This window comes from Sturnira hondurensis, unplaced genomic scaffold (genome assembly GCF_014824575.4).
Source record: "Sturnira hondurensis isolate 20B ecotype Veracruz unplaced genomic scaffold, ASM1482457v3 Scaffold0009733, whole genome shotgun sequence".
In the NCBI taxonomy this organism is placed as follows: Eukaryota; Metazoa; Chordata; class Mammalia; order Chiroptera; family Phyllostomidae; genus Sturnira; species Sturnira hondurensis.
This window is the reverse complement of record NW_028082364.1, coordinates 6,886,503-6,893,945: the sequence shown is the minus strand read 5'-3', so window position 1 is coordinate 6,893,945 and position 7,443 is coordinate 6,886,503.

Genomic DNA, 7,443 nt, shown 5'->3' with positions numbered 1-7,443 from the left:
CTCTCCCAGGCCGCACCGCGCCTACGGCCGGGCCATGTGCGTGCGGCGGCGCGTCCCACAAGGGCCGGGGAAGTGTGCCCACGCCCCTATGCCTCCCAGCGCGAACAAGGAAACTTAGAGGGCATCAGTGTGTCTATCGGCGATTACTACGGCGCTTCCACCACGAGTACGCGCTCGACGGCAATTACAGAGCTCCTCGCACTAGAATACAAATCAATGCGAACTGCAGACCCCTGCCCTTGGAAGAGGATGGTTTTGCCCAACATGGCGGCCTTCCCCCATCGGGCACTGCGGCGAAGGACTAAACCATTTGTGACGCCGCAGGGAGAGGGAGGTCCCAGAAGTCAGTTTAATAGCTGGAATTGGGTAAAAAAATAACTCACAAATTAATACTAGAAAAACCTGTAAGTTCAACGAACTGCTTTAGCTGTGACGTATTAGCCTTTCACCAAATTGCAGTTTCACTTACATTACTAAGTTCCCCTCTCCCATGTCGGTGTTTAGACTCGTCTACTGACTGGGCAAAAGAATGGACGATTCCAAACATTAAAGGAATTCCTGCCGAGCCAGAGATGGCCAACACTACTGGAAAGACGACTTCCGGCGCAAAACCCCCAAAATGAGATTTGCTTTAATCAAGCACGCCCGAGCGCACCGCGGCGTCGCTAATCCGGCCTTCCTCAATCCCCGTGTCCACGGTGGTTCGGCCCGCAGGAGCCTCCGCCCTCCTGCCGGGGGAGAGGGCGAGCGCGGGTCACGTGGGTGGACGGGCCCAGCGTAGGGGGCGGGCCCAGCGCGGGGGCGGGGCCACGCTGCAAGGTGCAGCTAAAATTGGGAAACGGGCCGCTTCGGCTCGGGTTTGCCCTCTCGGGAAGGGCGTCGCGTTCTTGCATCGTGTGCTTTGGTTCTTGCCAGGCGTGAAGACAAGTGCTGATTGGGGGTGTTTGAATCATCCTAAAAAAGGAACTCGGTGCGGGGGTGGGGGCGTGGAACAGGAAGTTGGTGTTTAATGGAGACAGAGCCTGGTAGGGGAAGAGGAGCAAGTTCTTGAGTCGATGGTGGAACGGTTTCCTAAAGCCAAATTAACCTCTTCTGGAGATCAGAGGTTTCACTTTTAGTTCCAGCTGCACTTCTCGTAGATAACTGGGCTCCGCCAGCCCTTTTCTTCTACAACGTGCTAAGAGTGACAAATCAATGATGGAAGCTTGGGAACGGCAGAGGTTGGTTTGGCGTGGCGTATTTGTTCCGGGAGACCCTCCAGGGCATTGCTGTTCCCCAGTGAAGGGGTTTAGTGTCACGTCGTTTAGTGCAGGGGAATGATGGATGTGCTCGTGATGCAGAAAAATATATATTGGGTTGGCCAAAAAAATCCGTGTGTTTTTTTTCATAAAAGACGTGTTTTTCACTTTCACCAATAACGACTGATTTGAATATTTTGAATATGTTGGCTATCTCCCCCGCGGTAGAGCGTTGATTATTCTCAATTAATGTCTCCATTTGATCGCTATCAACTTCAACAGATAGGAATCCCCAACACAAAACTTGTCAGACCACTTACAGCTCCTCCATGAACTGCACAAATCTTTTTATGCATTTCAGTTGTGTTTTTACCTTTCTTGAAATAATAAAGCATAATATGCTGAAAATGTGAATTTTCTTCCATCTTTAATGTTACAGTATTGACCTAAAATTCATCAATTTTTGTTTTTTAAAATGCCTGCCGATATGACAGCTGTCACAATACAATCTAACAAAATTGTTTCAAATGAAATTGAAGATAACTACGAATTCCTAGCGCCATCATACATGGGGAAAAAAAGGATGAAACATACACACTGAAAAGCCGACATGACAACGTGATCATTTTTGCTTCTAAGTCACATTTATTTGCAAGAACTTAATAGGAGCAAAATAGCCTCTTCATGTGTTTACCGTTTCTGGTACTCTTCTTTCCTCCCTGAATTTCTGGGTTTCGCCCTCTCCATCAGGAAAAGGCGGGTAATTGTGCTCCCTGCCTCCCAACATTGTTACCACACACTGCATAACATTTCGGCCCAGCCTGCTGGCTCAGCTGGGTAGAGTTATCATTCCATAAAGCAAAAGGTTGTGGGCTCCATCCCCAATCAGGGTACATGCCTGGGTTGCAGGTTCGATCCCTGGGTTGGATGCGTATGGGGGACAATTGATGTTTCTCACACATTGATCTCTGTGTTTTAAAAAAAAAAGGCAATTTGCCCTGGCTGGTGTCGCTCAGTGGATTGAGCACAGGCCTGCGAACCAGAGGATCGCAGTTCAATTCCCAGTCAGGGCATATGCCTGGGTTGCAGGCCAGTTCCCTGCAGGCCAACTCCCAGCAGGGGATGCACGAAAGGAAACCATACATTGATGTTTCTCTCCCTCTCTCCTTCCCCTCTAAAAATAAATAAATAAATAAAATCTTTTTTAAAAAAGGCAATTTAAAAGTGTGCTTGGGTGAGGATGAAAAAGTTTCAACGAAGTCTGCTCATATATGATGTCATTGTACTGTTTCTCAACAGTATCGTCAGTGTTTTTCAGCATTGTGATGTCATGTTTGTAACGTTATTATGTGTGTTTGTGATGACCCTTCAAAAACAACTGAAGAAGTGCCTGTCGGGGCTGGGTCCTGGGACAGAAACAGGACAGACAGGTGAAACCTCCATGATGTCTGGGAGCAGTTTGGGGTCCTGGGCTGACTTTCTTTTCTTGGCTGTGAGGGGTGAGATGTTAATATGAGGGGTCCCGAGAGCTTTCTGAACTCCCTTCACAACATTTTTTCAGGTTTTAATTTCTTCCAAATAAAAAGTTTGTTAAGCCCTGGCTGGTGTGGCTCAGTGTTTGAGTGCCCGCCTGTGAATGGCCAGTTCGATTCCCAATCAGGGTACAGGCCAAGATTGCAGGCCAGGTCCCCAGTAGGGGGTGTGGGAAAGGCAACCACACATTGATGTTTCTCTCCCTCTCTTTCTCTCTCCCTTCCCATCTCTAAAAAATAAAATAAATAAAATCTTAGTTTGTTAAAAACTCCTGAGACTCAAGCGTGCTCGTGCACCCCAGGTCCTCAGCAGCATTTTTCACAATAAGCACCGGGGGCGGGGGCAGGGGGGCCGAACCCATGCGCGTTGATGGGAGAATGCCTAAACAACGTGAGGCCTTGAGACTGGGGGCCTCCAGACCAGGGACACCACTGGGCCTGGACAGAAAGGAGACTCTGGCCCCTGCTGCCCCGCTGAGGATATCGTGCCAAGTGAGACAAACCAGACGGAAAGGACAGATGGTGTGGGACCCCCTCATACAAGGTCCCCGGTGCGGTCAAGTCCACAGGGACAGGAAGTAGATGGTAGGTTCCAGGGGCTGGGGGACGGGCTGAGTGTTGCACGGGGACAGAGTCTAGCTTGGGAAGGTGAGAAATGTTTGGAGGAGGCCCTGGTGCCAAGTGCACCACGGGGTGAACTTGCTTCCTGTCACTGAACCCACACTTACCCATGGTTAAACAGTAGATGTTGTTTATCTTGTGCACACTTTGCCACAATGTTTTTAAAAGAAAAAACAATGTTGCGAGCCTGACTTTCTGGTGGTGGTTGTCCTGCCAGCTGGCTGGTAATCCCCAGAAGGATGCTGAATTGAGGGGGCCTTGGCCTTTCCTGGGGTGTTAGATTGGGAACGAATGAACGAGAAGAGAAAAAACTACCCGCCTGCAGGTGGCGCTCGCGGTCCAGCCACTGCAGTTACCCAGCTGGGCGGCTTTCTCCTTCCCCATCCTAACCTCAGGAGTAGGAAGCTCCCAGGCGAGCTTCTCAATCATTTCTCCTGGATGTCTCGCCTGAACAGGGCTGTCTCTAGGGTCACAGAGTGGAGAGAGGAGAAAACAGGGACAGACTGACCCAAAGGGTCCACGGTGGCCCCCAAGCCTCTGAACCCTTGCTTCACACCTGACCAAGGACACGTCTGCCCTCGCCGAAGGCTGCTTGGATTCCCTCCCGAGATGGCCTTCTCACTCCGGGCAGGGTCACGGCTCAGACAGCCTCCATCGGCTCCCAGCAGTGAGCAGCGAGTGTGCCCTTGGCCTTGCTCCCGGGCGTTCAGCATCGCCTCATCCCCGTGCGGAGGGCTGGCGTCTCCAAACGCTTTCACCCTGCATCTCGGCCAAAAGGCTAAGCGATTCGAATGGTTCCTGTGCATCCACTGAAACGATCGCACATGGATTTTCTCCTTTGTTCTATCGATGCGGTGTTCGGGGTGGGGCTGTGTGTCTCCTCCCCCAGCCCCGGTAAAAAAAAAAAATTATTATTATATATATTATTATATATAATATATATTATATAATATATAATATAATATACAAGATATATATAATATATATTATATAATATATAATATATTATATAATATATATCGAGGTCCTTCCTAGCCCTCAGGACCAAGGAACGCGACTTTGTTTGAAAATAGGGCCTCCAGATATAACCAAGTTAAGAGGAGGCCATTCGGTGGCCCTAACTCAGTATGACCAGTGTCCCTGCAGGACAAAGAAAATGCCCAGTGAAGACAGAGACACCTGGCTGGTGCCCGCAGCCGCGGGGGTGGAGGCGATGTGTCTGCCAGCCTGGGAACCCCGAGGACTGCGGGCACGCACCAGGAGCCAGGAGAGGCAGGAAAGGGGCTCCCCAATAAGTTTTGGGGTGCGGCAGCTGACAGCAGTGTCAGGTCAGACCTCCTGCCTGCGGGGTGGTGGGTTGGTGACCATCTGCTGGTTTTGGCCACCAGTTCGTGGCGCTTTTTTGCCGCGGCTCTGGGAAACAAACACGTGTGCTGAGTCGTGCAATTGAGTTTGAGACGCTCAGTCTATCCACTGGCTTTCACCTGGTCCCCGTATTTCATCCGGTTTACACGTATCACTGCACTGAATTTGCATATATTTGGTTGCGGATTTTTGTGCTTGTTTCCCTGAGGAATAATATCTGTAGTTTCCTTTTCTTTGTCTGATTTTGTTTTCAAGGTAATTTTCTCTGAAAGTTTTTGTCCTAGTTTGGTATCAGACTTTGAGAGAAAGAGTTGGAGAAATCATTTTTTAAAAAATACTTTTTTAGTGTAGCTCAGTGGATTGAGTGCAAACCTGTGCACCAAAGGATGTCGGTTCAATTCCCAGTCAGGGAACATGCCTGGGTTGCAGGCCAGTTCCCAGCAGGGGGCGCACAAGAGGCAACCATACATTGATACTTCTTTCCCTCTCTCCCCTTCCCCTCTAAAGATAAATAAATAAAATATTTTAAAAATACTTTTTTTACAGACCTTTTAGAGAAGGTCCCCATCAAGATTGGGAAGGAGGCACCCAGACCTCCCCTGTGCCAGCCCCTTCCATTTACTAGCACTTCCCACTGGAGTCGAAGTAGGCGGGGGGGGGGGGGGGGGGCGGCTGGCAGGGAGGGACTGGCACTGGCACCGCCCTCCCGCCCCCCTGCAAGTCCAGCTAGCCTTGGGGCTCCATGAAGCACATGAATGTGCTTCATGCCGCACATTCTGTAGGCGTGGACAGACTGGGCAAGGGGCTTTTTTCTTCCTTTTATTAAACATGTGTTTGTTGCTACTACATGGAAATACAGTTGATTTTTGTGTATCAGTCTTGCATCCCGCCAGCTCCAAAAATTTGCTCATTTTAATTCTGGTTAGGTATATATATATATATATATACATACACATACATATACATATACACACATACCACACACACATATACACACACACATACTTCCATATACACCTTCCTTTCCGACATATACACTTTTTTTTTGGCCTATTTCACAGGCTAGTATCTCCAGTCAGTGTGGAGTAGGGGTGGGCGTGAACATCTTGCTTTGTTGCTAGTCATGGGGAAAACTACTTAGTTTTTCACTCCGATGCATGAAATCAGCAATAGCTGCTCTTTATCAGGTTGAAGACATTTCCTCACAGTCCCAGTTTGCCGACAGTTAGAATCGCGAATGGATGTTGAATTTTGTCGAAATGCTTGGCTTTTTTTGTTGTTGTTGCATTCTTTCCCCCTGAATTTTCCATTTCCTGCCCATGAGGTGGTTCTGTGGCTCTTCTGCCAAGACAGTGAGTTGCACCGACTTCCCAAACCATCACACCACCGTGACACCCCTGGAAACGGCTCTGCCTCCGTGAGGCCGCCGTGCGTGATCCTTCCCAGTGAAGCCACCTGGCCCAGGGGTCTGCTTCGTGAGGAAGGTTCTTGTTTGTGTTTTATGGTGCGGGAGAGGCTGCATAACACAAACGAGCCATCGCAGCTGATTTGTAAGGGTGCGGTTCAGTGGCACCACGTCAGTTCCAACTTGGTGCCGCAGGAGTGATGGCCTCAGGCTCCTGGAGGGCGAGGGTCAGAAACGAGTCCGTCTCTCCGGGTTGGAAGGCAGGAGTTGGCCACTCCCTTGGATTCCCTCCGCAGGGAATCCATTCCCGCCTCCTCCGGCCCCCAGGGCCTCAGGGCTCCAGCCTCTGCCTCCTCCGTGGTCCCCTGGCCTGCTCCATGTCACACACTCACAGGCTCCGGGGATTCGAACCTCTTCTGCCACAGGCCACCCTCGGGCCCCCCAAGATCCTCATCCACCCAGTAAGCAAAACACAGCCACCCTCCTCTCCTCCGCATCCCCAAAGTCTCAAGTTACGGCAGCATTTCAAAGTCTGAAATCTCATCTAAATCTCCGCGGAGCCCAAGTCGACCAGGGTTGGGTGAGACCCCTTGTACGAGGGAGGTGCCTTTCCCTCTGGACAAACGGGTGCCCTAATCCCCAGACACAATGGCGTGTGTGACCGGCGTGGACAGTCCCCTTCCAAGGGGAGAGCAGGGAAGGAAAAGGGATCGAGTCCGCAGACCAAGCAACTTTGGGATCCCAAGGAAGAGAGGCAGTTAGGAGTCGAGGCCTGGGAATTATCCTCTGAGGCTCAAGGTTCTGCTCCCTGCCCCCCACGGCCCGGGGCTGCGGCTCCACCCTGACCTCCTTCTCTCTCCCCGATGGTGGCTCCTGTGAGCCTGGTCCCCGGCTGCAGATGCTGAGGCCCGGGGAGGCCTCCTGTTTCGTCCTTCTGCGTCCGAGCGGGCAGAGACTCTGCTGACGTAGCGCACTCAAAACCCTTCTGGGCCTCCCCGGTCCGTCCGCAAGGCCATCCTGAGTGGTCCCCTCTGTTTTTGCTTCTGCTGACCCGGTGCACACCTGTTCCCTTCCTGGGACTGGACACTGGGAGCTTTGTTTCCTTCCAGGCAGCGGGAAATGGCTGTCCAGCTGCCCCAGGCTTTCTCCGGGCACCTCCGTGCCGATCAATGCAAGTCTTCCGATTTTATTGCCTCCCGCTGGTGGCACAGGTTCTTTTCCCCACTGGAGGTGGCGCCTTTACGGCCTGCGCATCTACCCACGGCCCCTTGCGACATGCTGA